This window comes from Pseudopipra pipra, chromosome W (genome assembly GCF_036250125.1).
Source record: "Pseudopipra pipra isolate bDixPip1 chromosome W, bDixPip1.hap1, whole genome shotgun sequence".
NCBI classification, from domain to species: Eukaryota; Metazoa; Chordata; class Aves; order Passeriformes; family Pipridae; genus Pseudopipra; species Pseudopipra pipra.
This window is the reverse complement of record NC_087580.1, coordinates 5,123,372-5,142,889: the sequence shown is the minus strand read 5'-3', so window position 1 is coordinate 5,142,889 and position 19,518 is coordinate 5,123,372. Positions and strand designations below refer to the sequence as shown.

General features: G+C 57.7%; 2 protein-coding genes, 1 long non-coding RNA gene and 1 pseudogene across 4 annotated transcripts in view; 2 read left to right on the top strand and 2 right to left on the bottom strand.

Annotated features, from left to right (window-relative positions):
• The window catches only part of LOC135404808 (zinc finger protein 74-like), a 190,224-nt gene that overhangs the window by 69,813 nt on the left and 100,893 nt on the right, over window positions 1-19,518 (top strand). The window lies entirely within an intron of this gene.
• The window catches only part of LOC135404518 (uncharacterized), a 177,061-nt gene that overhangs the window by 62,484 nt on the left and 95,059 nt on the right, over window positions 1-19,518 (bottom strand). The gene's annotated exons all lie outside the window — the stretch shown is intronic.
• Window positions 1-19,518, bottom strand: part of LOC135404453 (class II histocompatibility antigen, B-L beta chain-like) — a 77,648-nt gene that overhangs the window by 33,546 nt on the left and 24,584 nt on the right.
• On the top strand, window positions 13,274-19,011 carry LOC135404420 (class I histocompatibility antigen, F10 alpha chain-like; annotated as a pseudogene).

Sequence of the window (19,518 nt, the reverse complement as noted above, 5' to 3'; positions counted from 1 at the left end):
GCAGCAAGCAGGCGGGCTCTGTTGGACCACAGGCTCTGACTGGTAGGACTAAGGTAACTTTGGGGTCATGGGTCAGGGCATCAGAGGAATAGTGGATTTCTTTCTGGGATCTCAGCATTTCTCTTTTGCCCCTCACACACCGCACCTTTCTTCACAGCCACAACGCTGCTCCCTCTCAAAGCATCCCACCTGGATCCATCCCTTTTGTGCGCCTCTGGCCTTTTGGTCTTAGTAGCCCTCCAAAAGAGCCTTTTGGAGGCCCCAAACTGTCCTGTCCCAGAACTTGTAGGGGTTCCCCACTGCTCTGATCCTCTCAGGAGAAAAGGGCAGGAACTCTCCACAGCTCTCTTTGCAGGGCATGAAGGACACTGGCAGGGAGCGGTCCCGGAGCAGATTCCCTCTGTGGGGCAGGGATCTCCGCAGCTGCTCTGGGGACACCACAGACTATGAGGACGCTTCAGAGAGAAGAACTGGTCCTCCAAGTCGTGACCGTGGTCCTAGGGATAGCACAGCTGCAAGGCCTTCCAAGAGGATCTGCCGGTGGGCTCCCGCTCCCAGGGCTGCTCAGGAGCAAACCTTGCTGAGGCAGAGGGAGCCAAGCAGATCTGTGCGGGGAACTTACAACCTTGGCAGCCGGTTTGTGCAGTACACAGACTGTGACCGCTCACTGCGGAAGAGAAAGAGGGAGAGAACAAGTCCTCCACGTTGTGACCAAGTCTTAGTGAATACTGCAGTGCCAGGGCCCTCCAAAGCCAGCTCCAAGCAGGCTCTCATGCTCCGGGCTGCTCGGGAGCAAACCCGACAGAGGCAGAGAGAGCAGAGAAGATCAACATGGCGGGGCTGTGATTGCCACAGCCAGTTTGGGCAGCACACAGACTACCGCCCTTCAGAGAAGAAGAGGAGGGTTTCCACGCCCCAGAGATTCACGTCAGACAAGCATTCAGGGCACTCTGGCAATGATGGCGTTGGATTATGGCCCTGGCTCAAGCAGAACGGAAGACTAGCACTGCGTTTATTAGCCAAGGCATCCTTGTTTTCGATACGCCTTCTCAGACCTGAGTGAATGATTTATCTAAGATGATAGTTACAATAATACAGAAATATCATTAGAAATATAGAAATATATATAGAAATATAGAATATATATAGAGAGAAATATATATAGAAATATAGAATATATATCTAGAAATATATATAGAAATATAGAAATATATACAGAAATATAATATAGAAATATAGAAATATATGTAGAAATATAGAATATATATATAGAAATATATATAGAAATATAGAAATATATATAGAAATATAATACAGAAGTAATATAGAAATATAATATAGAAATATAGAGAGAAGTAATACTTTATAATACATTATTACATGTTATATATATTCAGCAATAGGTAGTAATGTTATAAGAAATATTATTAAAATAATAAAATAAGAAATACTAAAATACTGTAATCAGAATTATTTATTCCACGTTGTAGACAATTATAGCTACAAACATCTCAGCCTCGGCCATATCAATCAACAGAACTGGTCTACTCTGGCCTCAAATCGGGAGGCCTGGAGACACACCATCTCTAACGCTGCTGTTTCCTTTGAGAACGAACGCAGAATCACTCTCGAGGAGAAAAGACAAGGCAGAAAGAATCATGTCTTGCAGAATATACCACCTAGGGAGTCTTTCTGCTGTGCCTTTTGCAATCGGATATGTCTATCTCGCATTGGCCTCCTAAGCCACCAGCGTGCTTGTAACAAATGTGGATAGAGCCTTCTGAAATCTTCGTTCGAGAAGCCCAGCCACGATGATGTGTTTAAGACGGGTGTTCCATAATTTAGTGTTCTCACTGAAACCATGCAAATCGTGCGCCACTCGCTCACTTCCCACTCCTCCTTTCCTTCCCACTCCCCCTCCATCCTGAGGCAGGCTGGACGGGACAATTGGAGGCACAAAAGGTAAAGATCGCAGGCTGAGATAAGAACAACTTACTGGAAACGGCAATGAAATAAGAAAACAGTGCAGCAACAGAACAGTAACAGAAACAATCCTAATAACAGAGTGTACAAGGGAGGCAAATGACTCGCACGTGATTGCTCACCAGTTGGTGCCCAACTTTGCCACCACGCACACAACCTGGAAGAGACCCCTTCCCCTATCCTTGACAAAATGAGGAATAACCTCTATGTCCTGGCTGTGCCCCCTCCTGGATACTGCCCAAATTAACACTGTCCTGACCAGAAGCAGGACAATCACCTTCAGGATGTGCAGCACAGCTTTCGGGTCTGCACCGGAGGCACTGGATCCCTCCATGCCAGGGAGGGGAGACATCAGAGATGAGCAGACTTTGGAAATCCCTCACCTCTCACTCCGGCCCATTTTTTCTCATTTTATGGGATGGAAGAATACATACCCAACTCCTCCCAGTGTCCTTCTCACTGGAAATCCCCTGAGCTTTGATTCCTTTGCTGACATGCTGCTTCCTCTGGGAAAAGCAGCCAGAAAACCCAAGGCCATTGCTTTGAGGGAAGGGCTTTCTTAGAACACTTTTCCTGAAGTGCACCCAGGAAGGCTGGGCTGCAGCAGCACATGGCCCCCATGGCTTTGCTACATCTCATCCAGAACACCTGGAAGCCCTTCTCTCACCATCCAGCCGCTCCCCTGCCCTGTCTTCCCCACCCCACAGGCATGCTGCCGAGGAGTTAACAAACTTCACAGTTCAATCCTGATAGCCCACTGCTGACTGGGATGGGGTGAGACCAGGGGCACTTTTGGCCCCCATCAGCACCAGCTCTTGGGACAGCCAGGCTCTCTCCTGACATGTGGGCTCATCTCTGCAGCTTTGCTGTCCTCCACAGGGCGTTGGCTGAAAAAAATCATCTTCTAGAAAAGATATATGACACCAGCCCAGGGGTCAGCAGCACCACATGAGAGCTTGGCAAGATGCCCTGAGGACAGCCAGGCCAGGCAGAGAGAGGTGGAAGGACCACAGGGGCTCTCTGAAGCAGCCACATTGTACAACAGAGACAATGAGGCTAAATAAACACTGGGCTGAAAGATGAGAGTGCTCTGACAAGGGAAATTTACAGCTGCTGTACAGGCCTGGGGCTCTTGCTGGAAAACTTCAGTCTCTGGGCTCCCGGTGCCCAAAGGCATTGCAGATAACTCCTTCTCAAGCAATGGCAGGGAGCAGGGTGGAGAAGTCAAGGATGAGGCAGATCAGAAAGACTGGGGCAGCACAAAGAGATCTACAAGGGAGAGAGACAGCATCTGAAAGGCACTCCTTGCTGACCTAGGAGCTGGTGCCGTGGGCTCTACAACTGCTGCCTGCAGTCAGCTTGGAAGCTCTGGCAGTTTTAACAGGAGGTTTGTCTGCAAACAAGATGCAGAGACGTTACGATGATGGATGCGGGTATATTCCTGACCTAGGCTCTCCAGAGGGAGATTCGCTGTCTCCTCATGGGCCATAGAGGCTTTTAATATGGGATGAACTTCACTTGGTCTCCCCAAGCTCATGTCCAACCTGTTCCATGGCCTCTGACTGCGATGTGCTGTCCACCTAGCTTCATCCCCCCTCACAACCCTGGGGACTCCTTGGAGATGAAGGGCTGCTGTGCCAGCACCTACTGCTCCAGGAAGGGAGTGCAAGGGGAAGATGCTACACTCGCAGGGGCAAAGAAGGTTCATTTTGCCATGGGATCCCAGGAGGTCACCATGCACATCGTCAATGGGGTCTGAAAAAAGAAAACTTACAGATGTTGAGGCAGCTGAGCTCATCAAGCACATGTAGAAAAGCTCCTGATTTCAGTATGGCTGGCTCTTTTGAAATGCCCCAGGAAGGAAGATTTGGTCTCAGGCATCATCAGCCCCATTGGCCAGTGTTACGACCCGTCCCAGGAAAAGGGGAGAGGGGGGTAACTCAGGTTCCATCAAAAATTCCTTTGGGGTGGATTACAGCGAAACGACACTAAATAATCGGTGTATGAAAACATATATGGATAAGATTTATTTTAACAATTTTGAATCAGTAGGTAAGTTAACATTTTTGGGTGCTGTAACCTTTCTAGGGAGGAGAAAAATGCATAGGGGAGAGAAAGACAGGGTGAGAGTAAGGGAGAGCAAGAAAAAAAAGAAGATGAGATAATCACCGCCCACTGGATCCAGCGATGTCTTGATCCCCAGGTGGTGGGGGGAGAAGGAAAAGCAAAAACCCCGCCAAACCCCCAAAGTCACCAGTCAAAATTCATATACTTAGCACCTCCCCCAGGGTGGGGAGCCGTCCCCATAGGTTGGCGTCCCCCTTTTTTGGCGCGGAGTCCACGAGGAGGGCGTGGCAAACTCAGCTCTTCCCGCCTTTTCGGGTCTTGACATCTTCTGCACTGGAGGAGGGGGGGGATGGGCCCAGTTGCCCACCAGAAAGTCAAAAGCCTGCAGAAGTCTCCCAGAATGCATAAATCATTAACAGTTCCAGTCTCTGACAGAGAGGCCCTACAAGTGTGGGGGGTGTGGGAAGAGCTTCATCCGGAGGGCTGCCTTGACCAAACACCAACGGAGCCACCGGTAAGAGAAGCCCCGAGTGCCCCGACTGCGGGAAGAGCTTCGGCCGCTGCTCCAACTCCATCAGCCATGGGAGGACCCGCGTTGGATGATCCACAGGGACCCCCGTTGGGCACAGACCAGGTGACCAACGTTCCTGGTGACCCCTGTTTAGCAGAGACCTGGTGCTGGAATAGAGTTCAAACACTGAAGAAGAAGAAGGACTGGCACATCTGATGAGAAAGAGAAGACTCCAGTTCCCAGATAAAATGACGGTCAGGATGGTCTCCCCAAAGAAGAACCCTGAAGATTTGCATCGAAACTGCTGGATGGGCCAAGGGGCTGATCCTGCCTTCCCTTCCCCTTTCAGGCGGCTCATGGGGTGAGAAATTTAAAGTTTCTGCTGTGCTTGCTTTGTGGTGTTCTTGCTGTGTTTGAAGTGTGTTTTTGTAGCCAGAGCCTCTCCGCGAGGCCTACGAGCTTTTCTGAGCTGGTCAGGGTTTGTCTTGATCAAGAGTGTTATTGGGTGAGCTGCTGCAGGGATTGCTTTGTAAAGGTGCTGCCAGTTTGTGGGCAGTGGAATAAGTGGTGGGAGATTGTGCTGAGGGAGTTTCCCTGTCCCTGGGAAGTGGCAGTGCCCAAAAAGGGTGATGGAATCCCCTGCCCTTGGGAATGTGTTTGGGGCAGAGTTGGTGTGGGGAACAGCCGAGAGCCCAGACTGGACTGATCTGGTTTTGGCTTCCCTGGGGCACTAAGAGGCAAAGAGACCTTTGAAGAGTGGGGTAAATGTGCCCTGACCCTCTGTTTTCCGTGACCCCCCTGTTCTGAACCCCCCCTTAAAGGGGTGGTCAAGGTACATCCTTAAATGCCATCATTAAAGCCTGGGGGACAAACGTGGTTCAGTCCCCCTCTAGAATTGCTCTAAATTTCAGCTGTTGGCACAATGCAAGGCTGAGATTGGATCCAGCAGCCCCCAGGACTCCAGAGGAAGTTGGGAGCTCAGGGGGACCACCCCCCTTTCCTAACCCCCAGTGCCCAAAGACCCCCATGGGACAGTCCATCCCTCCAGACCACCCCCCTTTTCCACCCCTCTCCCTGTTCCTCCCACTTTTCCATGGTCCCCTCAATCCCCAGCCCCTCCCAGATCAGTTTTGGGGTCCCAACCCCCACTTTTCCCCCCTCTCTCACTCCTTACACATCATTCCCCTAATCCCCAACCCCCTCATGCTCAGTTTGGGGGTCCCACCCTCCCCTTTTCCCCACTCTTCTGACCTCTCCCACCCCTTTCCCATCATCCCCCAATCCTCATTCTCCCTCCCCCTCCACTTTTGGGATGTCCCACTCCTGTCCCATTCAGTGTTGGGGTCCCACCACCCCTTTTCTCTCCTTTCCACACCCCTTTTCCCACCCATCCCCCTCTTCCAACCCCCCACTCACCCCAGAGCTCCTCTCCCCAAGCTGGGGGGGCTCCCAGTAACACCAGAGCCCATAAAAGTCCCCCCAACAATGGGGTTAGGTGGGGTCCTGGGTGGGATTTGAGTTGGTTTGGGGGGTCCTTGGGGGCTGTGGGCGTTTTAGGGGTGTCCCAGCACCTTTTTGGGTGTGCTGGGTGCCGTGTTGAAGGGCAGGTGCCCTCCCAAAGCTCCCCAAAATCAGGGCAGGGTTTGGGGGTCCCGGCTGGGCCCGAGGCCACAGGGAGGGGCTGCGCCCGCCGGCGGCTCAGGAGCTCTGTGGGGAGAGAAAAGGGGGGGAGAGCGGGGTGGGGGCACAGGGGGGACACCGGGATACACCGAGACCTGGACTGGAGCCAGCGGGACCAGAACTGGGGCAACAGGGATCATACTGGGACCAACTGGGAGCATGTTGGGGGCAACTGGGATATACTGGGAGTGTCTGGGAGTGAGTGGAACCATAGGAGGGGTGAATGGGAGTGACTGGAACCATGCTGGGAGCAACTGGGATCATCCTGGGAGCAGCTGGGCCCCTGCTGGGCTCATGCTGGGATCTTACAGGGAGTAACTGGGTCAATCCTAGGGGCAACTGGTACCATGCTGGGGAATACTGGAATCATACTGGGATCACAGTGGGAGCAGCTTGGCCCATGCTGGGAGCCACTGGGGCCACAGTGAGGGTGACTGAGGTTATACTGGGAGTGACTGGGAGCATTCTGAGGGCAGTTGGGACTATGCTGGCACAACTGGGATATACTGGGAGCAAGTAGGATCATGGTGGAGGTGACTGGGATTATAGTGGGAGCATACTAGGAGTGACTGGGAGCATGCTGAGGTCAACAGAGATCATACTGGGAGTGACTGGAACCATAGTAGGGGTGAATGGGAGTAACTGGACCAATGCTGGGGGCAACTGGGATCAGAGTGGGAGCAGCTGGGCCCCTGCTGGGCTCATACTGGGATCACCCTGGGACTGACAGGGATCATGCTGGGAGTGACTGCAATACTCCTGGGAGTATGTGAGAGGGACTGCAACCATACTGGGGATGACTGGGATCAAACTGGATTCATACTGGAAGTGTCTGCAAGTTACTGGGATCATACTGGTAGCAACAGTGATTGTACTGGGATCATACTGGGATCAAACTAGGATCATACTGGGAGCAACTGGTTCTATGCTAGGGGAATTGGGAACTACTTGGATCCCACTGGAGGAACTGGGAGCAACTGGGACCATGCTGGGCACAACTGGGATCATACTGGGAGCAACTGGGCCCACAGTGAAGGTGACTGGGTCATACTGGGAGTGACTGGGAGCATTTTGAGGGCAGCTGGGATTATGTTGGCACAACTGGGATATACTTGGAGCAAGTGGGATCATGCTGAAAGCTACTGGGAGCAACTGGGAGTGAGTGGGACCACACTGCGGGCAACTGGGATATACTGGGAGAGACCAGGAGTGACTGGGATCATACTGGGACTGACTGGGAGTGTACTGGGAGTGACTGGGAGCATGCTGAGGTCGACTGGGATATACTGGGGGAGACTGGCAGTGCCAGGGATCATACTGGGAGCTACTGGAGTCATAGTGGGGTGACTGGGAGCAAGTGGAACCCTGCTGGGGGCCAATGGCTTTCTACTGGGAGTGCCAGGACATGTCTGGGTTCATCCTGGGTGTGAGTGCCACCATCTGGGGTGTCACTGGGATCCTACTGGAGTCATACTGGGAGGGAGTGGAACTCTAGTGGGGCGACTGGGAGCAACTGGGACCATGCTGGGGGTAACTTGGATCGTACTAGGAGAGACTGGGATCATACTGGTAATGACAGGGAGCATGCTGGAGACAACTGGGATATACTGGGAGTGGCTGGGAGTGACAGGAATCATTCTGGGAGTGACTGGAAGCACAGTAGGGGTGAATAGGAGCAACTGGAACCACACTGGAGGCAAATGGGATCATACTGGGAGCAGCTGGGCCCCTACTGGGTTCCTGCTGGGATCTTACTGGGAATGACTGCAATAATACTGGGAGTATGTGAGAGGGACTGCAGCCATACTGGGGATGACTGAGATCAAACTGGATTCGTACTGGGAGTGTCTGAAAGTTCCTGGGATCATACCAGGGGTGACTGGACTCATACTGGGATAATACTGGGAGCAACTGGAACCACGCTGGGGGCAACTGGGATCCTATTGGGAATGACTGGGAGTGACTGGGATCCTAGTGGGAGTGACCAGGACCATACTGGAACCATCCTGGGAGTGACTGTCAGTGACCGGGACCATAGTGGGACTAACTGGAACTACACAGAGGGGAACTGGGAGCAACTGGGATCATGCTGGAAGCAAGTGGGAGTAACTGGGAGTGACAGGATGCATGCTGGAGGCAACTGGCATAGACTGGGAGTGACTGAGATTGTACTGATGGGAACTGGAAGCATCCTGGGGCAAGTGGAAGTAACTGGGTATGACTGTGAGCATGCTGAGGGCAACAGGGATCTACTGGGAGAGTCTGCAACCATCCTGGGGGTGACTGGGACCACACTGGGAGTGAATTGGACCATACGGGGGGCAACTGGGAGTGAGTGGATGTACAAGGGGGCAACTGGGATTGGCTGGGACCATGATGAGGGAAGACTGGGACCATACTTGGATTGAGTGGATCTGTGCTGGAGGCAACTGGGAGCAACTGGGACCATGCTGGGGACAACTGGGCCCACAGTGAGGGTGACTGGGGTCATACTGGGAGCATTCTGAGGGCAGTTGGGACCATGTTGGCGCAACTGGGATATACTGGGAACAAGTGGGATCACTCTGGAGGTGACTGGGATCATAGTGGGAGCGACTGGGACCACACTGGGAGTGGCTGTGAGCAACTGGGATCATGCTGGAAGCATGGAAAAGAGATTTCTTCCTTAAAAGACTCCTTTTGGCCCAAGAACCCTCAGTGCCATGGCAGATGTTTCCTGCGGTGTTTGAGCATTCCCAGGAGCACAAATCCACAGGGATCTGCTGCAAAGTCGCCTCTAGAAAGGCCAAACCAGCCAAGGGGGAGTTTTGTAGCCAAACCCAACCAGGTCTGTGTTTCCTGGTTCACCAGCTCTGCTCTTCTCCCCCCTCTGAGGTGGGATGGGAGCAGCGCTGAGGCCCAAAAAGCTGCCAGAAACACCCCAAAAAAGTTACCAGAACCCCCCAAAATTAACGAGCCCCCTACAAATTCCAAGCAGATCCCGTCCTTCCATCCTTGTGCTTTGCTGCTGGTTAAAAGCAGGTTGGAAATACAATCCTATCTATTATTATTGTTACACCAAATATTGATCTAATATGATAATGTTAATTAAACTTTACCATATGTGTGCAGGGGACTCCTTGCAGGGGGTTTGTGCAGGAGGAGGCTCTGGGGTGGCTCCTCCAGCCTCAGCCACTCCCCCCAGGGCAGTGATGGTGAGGAGCAGCCCCGTGACGAGCCCGGTGACCCCCAGGGGCACCTTTTTGTCCTTGATGGGCCTGAGGCTGAAATGTGGGGACAAAGCCCATGGAAGGGGCACAAAGAGCACCCCACAGCCCCAGCTCTTGTACCCCCCGGTCCCTTCCCCACCTCCCAGCACAGCCCCAGGCCCGTGGGGGGCTCCAGGCTCAGTTTGGGGGATCCCAGTGCTGTCAGCGGCACCCAAGGATTTTTGGGGCTGCATCCCCCCCGTGCCCCCTTCCAGCACGGGATGGGCACCCCCCCAGCCCCACAGCTTGCCAAGCCCTTTGCCCTTCCTTCCCTGCTCCTCCCCGGCAGGAACTGGCCTGTTGGAGGGGACTTGCAGCCTTTGGGCTGGGCCAGGCTGTGCAAAGGAGCTGCTGCCAGGCCAGGGAGGGTCGGGCTGAGGGGAGGAGGCCGGAGCCCCCAGGCTGTGGCACTGGGGAGGCCCTGGGGCGCCTCTCTGGGCTCTGGGGCCTGGAGATTTCTCTGCCCTGGGCCAGGCCGTGGCAGAGGCCCCTGGGGGGTGCCCACACCCAGCACTGCCCCGACAAGGCCTCTGAGCAGGGCTGCCCTCCAAGCACCCCCTGCCCAGGCCGCAAAGACTTGGCACAAACCAGCCCCTCCGGGCCCTGCCAAAGTGGCCCCAAACACACCCAGGGGAGGCCCCAGGAGGGGACAGAAACCCCCCATCTTGTGCTGTGGGGACTTCTCTCCCCCCCCACACTCCCTGACGCAGCAGGACCCCGGGGACAACAACCAGGGTGGGCAGAGCCCTCGGAGGGGCGACTGCAACTTCTATTCTTTCTCTCTCTTGCTCTCTTTTCCCTCCCACATTGCCTTGGGGGGCTGGATCACAACCCAAAGGGCTCCACACCTGGTTTCCTTTGCAACCCAACTGCTCTAAAATAAATACTCTCTCTCTCTCAATCTCTCTCTCTCTCTCTGCAAACACTGATCATCCAGGATTGATTCACTTTAATTCACTCCAAGGGAAACAAGAATCAAACAAAAGTTCTTCCAGCCTGGCAGGGTGGGCTGTAACACTCCCCTGTGGCTTTTGGAACTGATTTAGTGCCCACACACACTAAACTCAAGCACAGCTTTGAAACAACCTCCCCAAAAGAGGAGCTGGTTTTCCTGGTGCCTCCCTCCACTCTCTGCTGCAGCAGCTCCATCGCAGCAGCCCAGTCTGTGCAAACCAAGCCAGTTCCTGCTCAGGCCGGGAACTGGGCAGTGCCAAATGCCTGATTTGGGGCACTTTCCTGCCAGGAAAGTCAAGCCCCCTTTTCCCTTCAGCAGCTTGAGGTGATTTGAGCCTTCAAAGCACCAGGACTGCCTTTGTTTTCCCAACTCAGCCTTGGCTCCTGCTGGCTCTGTGTGCCCTGGGAAGGTGTTGTCTCAAGGACTTGCACAGCTGAGAATCCCCCAAACTGCCCCCCAGGCAGTCACAGCCTTTTTTTAACCCTCTTCCTTTCCCCAGGGCTGGTTTTTGTTCACTGTTTCCTGTCCCAGCCTTTGCTGCTCCTCTTGTCGCTGCTCCAACCTCCAACATCGGGAACATTTTCCCACCTGGTTCATGGTTTTTCCTAAATTCTTTCCCTGCTCAGCCTTTCCCTGGCCATGCACTATTCCCCAAGGCAAAGGTCAAAATTCACGGGTTCACCAAAGCAAAACTGACCCCACCAGAGCCGTTTGTGGAATATTTGGAAGGAAAGAACCCAAAGAAACAGGACAAGCATCCACTGGCACAGGATGTGGATGCTGCTGGGGGGGCACTGGCAGCTGCAAAGAGTTTCCACACTTACTGAAACTCTCCCTAAACCCTGACATCAACAAATTCCAATTATTACCAGGAAATGCACCCGGCCTTTCCTCCATAGGTAAATATTCTCCAGGTAAGAACCCTCTGCCTGTGTCTGCAAAGGAAGAACTGAGAAGATCATTTTTCCCACCCAAACACTTGATTTTTCAAGAAGTTTTAGTTGATGCAGAGCTTTTAACAGTCCCTAACCCCCAAACTCCTCCTGCCACAGGCTGCAGCTTAGGGCATTTTGGAGCAAAAACAGGTGGGGGAGGAAGAGAAGGAGAAAACAGACCTAGGGGGGAACAACAGAGGAACTTACCATGGAAAATACTCCCAAAGACACCGGGTTTGGGGGAAATAAAGGACTTTTGTGTCCCAAAGAGCAGTTCAAAACTATTGCAGGCCAATATAGTTGTGGCCTTTTTTTTGCTGCCCAGGGAAGGGCCATGAGTCCCCACGTGGCAGTGGGAGTGATTCAAAGGGGCTTTTCTGTAGTGACCAAAGGAGAGGGAATCCAACCACTCAGCAGGAACTTCCACTTTTTGTCTGCAAATCAAAGAGTAATTCAGCCCTGACCTGAGGGGTCCCTGCAAGGAGACACCTGGGGGTCACGGGGACCCCAAAGTGGGACCCCCAGGCTGGGCTGGGCTGGAGGGGGAGGCCCAGGGGAGACGGAGCAGGACGGGCAGGAGAAAGCTGCTTCTTCTTGCTCCTCTTAGTCTCACCTCCTCCTTCCCCCTCCCAAATTCCCTCTGGATCTGGCACAGCAATCTTGGGAAGAGAGAACTGAGCTCAAATGCAAACTTGCTTCATCCTGGGCCAGCCCAGCCCCCACACCCCCGATCTGGCTCAACACCCCCATCCCGGTCCATCCCACAGCCCCATCCCAGTATATTCCCAGCCCGGTCCATCCCACAGCTCCATCCCAGTATATTCCCAGCCCGGTCCATCCCACACCCCCATCCCAGTATATTCCCAGCCCGGTCCATCCCAGCCCGGGTCTGTCTTTCAGTCCCAGCCCGGCTCGGCTTGGCAGGGACTCCAAGCCCCTCCCGTGCCAGCCCTGCCCCAGCAGGGCCATGTGGCAGCAGCCGATGCGGCTGCAAGGCCGGTCCCCCCCGGGCGGGAGCAGTGGCGGGCCCGGGGCAGCCAAAGGGGTCGGAGCGAGAGGAGCCGGGACGAGGCAGCGCTGCTGCGGCACCGGCTCCTTCCGAGCCCGCCGGGGCTGGGCGGGAAGGAGGAGCCCGCGGGCAGCCGCTCCCTGCGCGGGCCCTGCGGAGGGGACAGGGCGGGACGAACCCGCCGGACCCCCCTCCCGGCCCCTCCAGCCGCGCCGGGGCCGCGCCCGAGCTCCGCCACCGCCTCCACGAGTGCCCGCCCGGCTTGGCCCAGAATCCCAGCGCCCTGTGCTGAACCGGCCGCGGTTTACGGGAAACAGCCCTGGCGATGTGCCCGGAGCCGCTGCTTTAGGAGTCCCGGCACTGGCGATGTGCCCGGGCTGGCGGCAATCTGTCCCAGTCTGTCCCAGTCCATCCCAATCCATCCCAGTCTATCCCAGTCCATCCCAGTCTGTCCCAGTCCGTCCCAGTCCCTTCCCAGCAGCCGCCGCCGTTTCCCGGGTCCTGCCCCCCCCGCCCCCCCAAGATGCTGACGGGGGTCGGGGCTCCGTCTTTGGCTTCGTCTCCCTGGGCTGGGGCTCGGCCTCCGCCCGCGGGAGGAGCTGAGGGGGGTCCCCGGGGGTCGTGTGTCCCCCCCGGAGCGTGTGTGCCCCCCCGGGACCCCCATCCCGCTGTCCCCCCCTTTTCTCTCCCCACGGAGCTCCTGCCCCAGCTCCCGCTCCCCCCTGGCAGGGGCTTTGGGAGCCCCCCTTTGCCTTGACCCCGGGACCCCTGCGGGGGGCAGTGGGGGCTGCCCAGGGCGGGCACTGGCCCAGGGCGATCGCCCCCCGCCCCCGCGGCATCCGCTGATCGCGGCGCTTCCCCCGCTTTGGCCCCAAAGCGGCGCCTTTAAGGCCGAGTTTAAGCGCAGGGCCCGCGAGTTCAGCTCGGCCCGGCCCGGGGGTCCCGCCGCTCGGGCCCGTCCAGGGGGCCCGGGGGTGGCGGGGGGACCCGGGGCGGTGCCGGGAGGGGTCCCGAAGGGGATCCCGGGGCATTCCCGGCAATTCCCCCGGGCCCGCCCCCCGCGCTCCCTCGGCCACTTTCGGTTTCGCGTCTCCCGAACTGCGCCCAGCGGGGCCAGCGGAGCAGCGCGATGGCTCCAGCGCTGGGGCTGGGGGCGCTCCTGGCGCTCCTGGGGGTCTTGGCGGTCTCGGGGGGGCAGCCCGAGGGTAAGTGGGACCCCTGGAACGGGCAACTCCTCAGCCTTTATTGCCGGGCACCGGCACTTCCCTGAACCTCCATTTCCGGGCACCGGGACCCCCCTGCACCCTCTCCCTCCGCACCGGGACCCCCTGAATCCCGATTGCTGAGCACGGGAACCCCCTGAGCCCCCATTCCCGGAAGGAGACCCCCCTGAACACCCACTCCTGGGTACCGGGACCCCCCTGAACTTCCATTTTTGGGTACCGGGACCCCCCTGCACCCTCTCCCTCAGCACCGGGACCCCCTTAAACCTCCCTATGCGGCACCGGGACCCCCTCATTTCCATTCCTGGGCACCGACACCCCCTTGAACACCCGTTCCCGGGCATGGGAACCTCCCTCAACCTCCATTCCCGGGCACAGGGACTCCTCTGGAGCCCCATTCCTGAGTACTGGGACCCCCCGGAACCCCCATTCTTGGGCACAGGAATCCCCCTGGACCCCCATCCCTCGCTCCAGGACCCCTCTGAACCCCCTTATCCTCAACAAATACCCTCCTGTGCCCCTTTTCCTGCCAATCCTGCCTCTCCCAACCCCCTCATCCTCCCTTTTCCTTGACCCTGGGACCCCCATTCCTGCCTTTCCCAGACCCCAGCCCCCACTTCCCTCAACACCAGGGACCACTGGACCCCCCTTTCCTGGGCACAGGGACCCCCTGGATCCCCTATCCCGCCTCTCCCACTCCCAACCCCCACTTTCCTTGAACCTTGGACCCTTCCCAGCTTTCCTAGTTCCACTCCCCTGACCCTTGGACCCCCAAACCCTCCAATCTCTGTGACCCCCCCAGTTCTCCACTCCCTGAGCTTCCTGCAGGGGGGTCCCAGGCACCGGGAACGCCCTCGACCGCAATTCCTGGGCACCGGGGCCCCCCCTCAACCCCCTTATCCTGCACCAACACCCCCTGCACCCCCTTTCCTGCACATCCTGCCTCTCCCAGACCTACCTTTTCCTTGTCCATCAGACCCCCTGGACCCCCATTCCTGCCTTTTCCAGACCCCATTTTCCTCAACATCAGCCACCCCTGGACCCCCCTTTTCCTGGGCACAGGGACCCCCTGAATCTCCATCCCACCTCTCCCAGTGCCCTCCCCCCCCTTCCCCTGACCCTGGGACCCTGTTACAGACCGGACAGGGGCTGCAACCTGCTTCTTTTAGATGATTCCTTCCAAGGCGAGATTAAGGCCCAAACCTCCAAATGTTGGGTCTCACACACACAACTGACTTTATTGGTACCAATAAGGAACGGTAAAAGCGAGGGGGGGGGGGAGAAGAGGGAGAGATGAGGAAAAGGAAAGGCTGCCAAAGGAAAGTGCCGAAAGGTTCCCAGCCCAGGGAGAGAAGCGGGTGCAGTCAGGCTCGGGCAGGCAGGGAAGCAGCGCTGGAGGGAAGCGGGTGGGGAGCAGAGCGGATCCGAGCCGAGCAGCAGAGCAGGGAGGTGGGACACGAGCGGGACGGAGCGAGGAGCGGGGCCAGCAGCCAGCACGGGCCCCTGGCCAACAGCGACCGGGCTGGACAGGACCGAAACGCGGGCACTGCCTTAAATCCCCCCGGTGGGCGCTCCCTGGCCAGCTCGGCTCCGGGCAGAGCCTTGACTTTGAGACCCCCTGGAGCCCACGCAAGACGTGGCCGCCGAGGGTTGCAGAGGGTCTCAGGAGGACTCAGGGTGGTCCCAGCAGGGCTCCCAAAGGACATTCCGGTCAGTTCCCAGGAATTCCCCCGTCCCCTCCCCTCCCCCGCGCTGCCTCGGGCTCTGTCGCGTCTCCCAACCTGCGGCGGCGGGATCTGCCCGGTGACCGGTGACGTCACGGCCGAGTCGGGTTGCCATTGGTGCAGAAGAAGTAGCGGCGCCGGACGCTGCTGTGTGGGCGGGGCCAGCGGAGCAGCGCGATGGCTCCAGCGCTGGGGCTGGGGGCGCTCCTGGCGCTCCTGGGGGTCTCGGGGGGGCAGCCCGAGGGTAAGTGGGAGCCCCGGAACGGGCACCTCCTCAGCCTTTATTCCCGGGCACCGGCACTTCCCTGAACCTCCATTTCCGGGCACCGGGACCCCCCTGCACCCTCTCCCTCCGCACCGGGACCCCCTGAATCCCGATTACTGGGCACGGGAACCCCCTGAACCCCCATTCCCGGAAGGAGACCCCCCTGAACACCCATTCCCGGGCAGGGTACCCCCCCTCAACCTCCATTTTTGGTTACTGGAACCCCCCTGCACCCTCTCTCTCCGCACCAAGACCCCCTTAAACCTCCTTATCTGCTTCCTCATTTCCATTCCTGGGCACCGAGACCCCCTGAACACTCATTCCCGGGCAGGGGAACCCCCCTGAACCTCCATTTCTGGACACTGGGACCTCTCTGAACACCCTTATCCTGCAGCAGGACCCCCTGAACCCCATCCCCGGCACCAGGACCCCTCTGAACCCCCCTATTCTCAACAAATACCCCCCGTACCCCTTTTCCTGCTAATCCCACCTCTCCCAGCCCCCTGATTCTCCCTTTTCCTTGACCCTGAGACCCCCTGGACCCCCATTCCTGCCTTTCCCAGACCCCAGCCCCCACTTCCCTCAACACCGGAGACCACTGGACCCCCCTTTCCTGGTCACAGGGACCCCCTGGATCCCCTGTCCCGCCTCTCCCAGTCCCAGCCCCCACTTTCCTTGAACCTTGGACCCTTCCCAGCTCTCCCAGGTCTCCCAGTTCTACTTCCTTGACCCTTGGACCCCCCAAACCCTCCAATCTCTCTGACCCCCCCAGTTCTCCACTCCCTGTGCTTCCTACAGGGGGGTCCCAGGCACCAGGAACGCCCTTGACTGCAATTCATGGTCACTGAGACCCCCCTGGACCCCCTTATCGTGCACCAACACCCCCCTACACCCCCTTTCCCGGCCATCCTGCCTCTTCTGGAGCCCAGATCCCCCTTTTCCTTGACCCCGAGACCCTCTGGACCCCCATTCCTGCTTTTCCCAGACACCAGACCCCATTGTCCTCAACACTGGGGCCCCCCAGGCCCCCCTTTCCTGGGCACAGGGACCCCTGGATGTTCCATCCCACCTCTCCCAGTCCCTACACCCTCCTTTCCTTGGCCCTGGGATCCCCAAACCCCCTTCCCGGCTCTCCCAGCTCTCCCAGTTCCCCCTTTCCTTGACCCCTGGACGCCCCCAGACCCCCCAAATCTCCGTGTCCCCCCAGTTCTCCACTCCATGCGTTACCTGTCTGTGGCGGTGTCGGAGCCCAGCCCGGGGATCCCTCAGTTCATGGAGATGGGATACGTGGACGGGATCCCCTTCACGCGCTACGACAGCGAGCGGGGCCGGGTGGAGCCGCTGACGCCGTGGATGGCGGCCGGAGCCGAGCCGGGATATTGGGATAGAGAGACCCAGATCAATGAGGGGAACCGGCTCGTGGGTGCCACCAACCTGGAGAGAGTGGGGGGCCGGTACAACTGGAGTGGGGGTGAGTGGGGGGAGCTGGGGAATGGGGGATGTGTGGGGCTGGGATGGGATCTGTGGGGATGGGATGGGGTCCATGGGGCTCCAAGGGGCTGGGAAGAGGCTCTGTGAGTCTCCATTGGACTCTGGGGCTCCATAGGGCTGGAATGGGGCTCCATGGGGCTGGGACACAATTCCAGGGTCTCCATGGGTCCGATCCCACCCCTCAGGTCTGCACACGCTGCAGCGGGTTGCTGGCTGTGACCTCCTGTCCGACGGGAGCGTCCGTGGATCCCATCGGTACGGCATCGACGGGCAGGATTTCATCTCCTTCGAGCTGGGATCCGGGAGCTTCGTGGCGGCCGATGGAGCTGCCCAGATCACCAAGAGGAAATGGGAATCTGATGGGACCTCAGTGGACTATTGGACACATTACCTGGGGAACACCTGTCCAGAATGGCTCCGGAAATACGTCGGATACGGGCGGGAGGCGCTGGAGCGCAAAGGTGAGGGAGACAGAATTCCCATGGGAATGTGGGATTTGGGAATGTGAGATTTGAGAGGGTAGAACTGAGGAACACGGGAATTCCTGTGGGAATTCTGTGGATGAATCTGAGTCATCCAACTCCCATGGGAATTCCATGCATGGATCCCACTGTTGTCCCATTCCCATGGGAATTCTGTGGATGGATCTCACTCCAATCCCATTCCCATGGGAATTCCATGGATGGATCTCACCGTTATCCCATTCCAGATCCCCCCGATGTCCACGTGTCCGGGAAAGAGGAACACGGGATCCTGACGTTGTCCTGCCACGCGTACGGATTCTACCCCAGGGTGATCGGGATCAACTGGCTGAAGGGGGATGAACTGCGGGATCAGGAGACGGAGTGGGGCGGGATCGTTCCCAACAGCGACGGCACCTTCCACAGCTGGGCCAGGATCGAGGCGCTGCCGGGGGAGCGGGAGCAGTACCGGTGCCGGGTGGAGCACGCCGGAATGCCGGAGCCCGGGATCTTCGCCTGGGGTGAGGCTGGGAACGGGCAATGGGGGAACTGGGGGTTTGGGAAGGAGGAATTTGGGAGTGTGGAGCAGTGAGATGGGGGTAACCCTCCCCCTTCTCCCCCTCCTGCCCTTCCCAGAGCCGGAATCCATCTGGAATTCCATCCCGGTGTTGGTGGCTGTGTCCGTCATCGCTGCCATCATCATCATCATCGGCCTCGTGGGAGTCGGTGTCTGGAAGTTCCGATCCGGTAACTCCCGGGATGGGGGTCGGGAAGGGGCACGGATCCGCCCGGCAGCATTCCGGGGATCCTGTGCCACGGGTGCTGATCCCGCTTTCTTTCCATAGGGAAGAGGGAGGGGAATGGATACGACCCCGCGCCCACCAGTGAGTCCCAGCAGCGTGTGTGGATCCAGATCCTCTGGGCAGGGATCCCAGGATGGATGCCGGGATTCCAGAGGGGAATGGGGGCCTAATGGCTGGAGCGGGATTGGAAGGGGATTCCAGCTCAGGGCAGGATTCCAGAGTGAGCTCAGGTGGAATTGTGGACTGGGATCAGGGCTGGATTCTGGAGTGGGATTGGCGCGGGATGGATGGAGTGGGATTGGGGTGGGATAGACCGAGCAGGATCAGGTGGGATTCCGGAGCAGTTCCTACTCTCCCTGGGCTCCCTGGGATGGGAACAGGGACATGGTGACTCCTTTCCCCACTCTCATCCCAGCAGGAATCACGGCCTGAGCGATCCCGGAGCTGGATCCACCCCTTCCCTCTCCCTGCGGAAAGGCAGGAGCTGCTGGCAGAGCTCATCCTGCTGCTCCCACCCACCCCGGCCCCCCTGCGGCTCTTCCCGATGGATCAACTTCCTGCTTTTTCCCGTGTGAAACCCAGGACCACAATTATTCCTGAGGCTTTAATTTGGGTGTGAAAATCTCCTGCTTTGGGCAATAAATCCTGGCTCCCTCCTTTGGCATCTGGCAGTTCCTCTGTGGGAACCAGGACTGGGAATGGGGACAGGGGGGCTTGGATGGGGACACTGGGAGCAGGTTGGGGACAGCAGGAATGGGAATGGGAACTCCAGGAATGGGAATGGGGACATTGGGAGCAGGCTGGAGTCACCAGGAATGGGAATGGGGACACCATGAGACAATGGGGAAAGGGATGGGGACACCAGGAGCAGGATGGGAAGACCAGGGGAAGGTTGGGGACACTGGAGCAGGCTGGGGACATCAGGAATGGGATGGAGACGCCAGGAATAGCAATGGAGACATTGGGAGCAGGTTGGGGACAGCAGGAACTGGGAATGGGGACACCAGGAATGGGAACGGGGACATTGGCAGCAGGTTGGAGACACCAGGGAGTGGGAATGGGGACATCAGGAATGGGATGGTCACACTGGGAAGGAGAGCACCAGGAATGGAGTGGGAACATGAGGGACAAGGATGGGGACACTGGGAACTGATGAAGAGGAG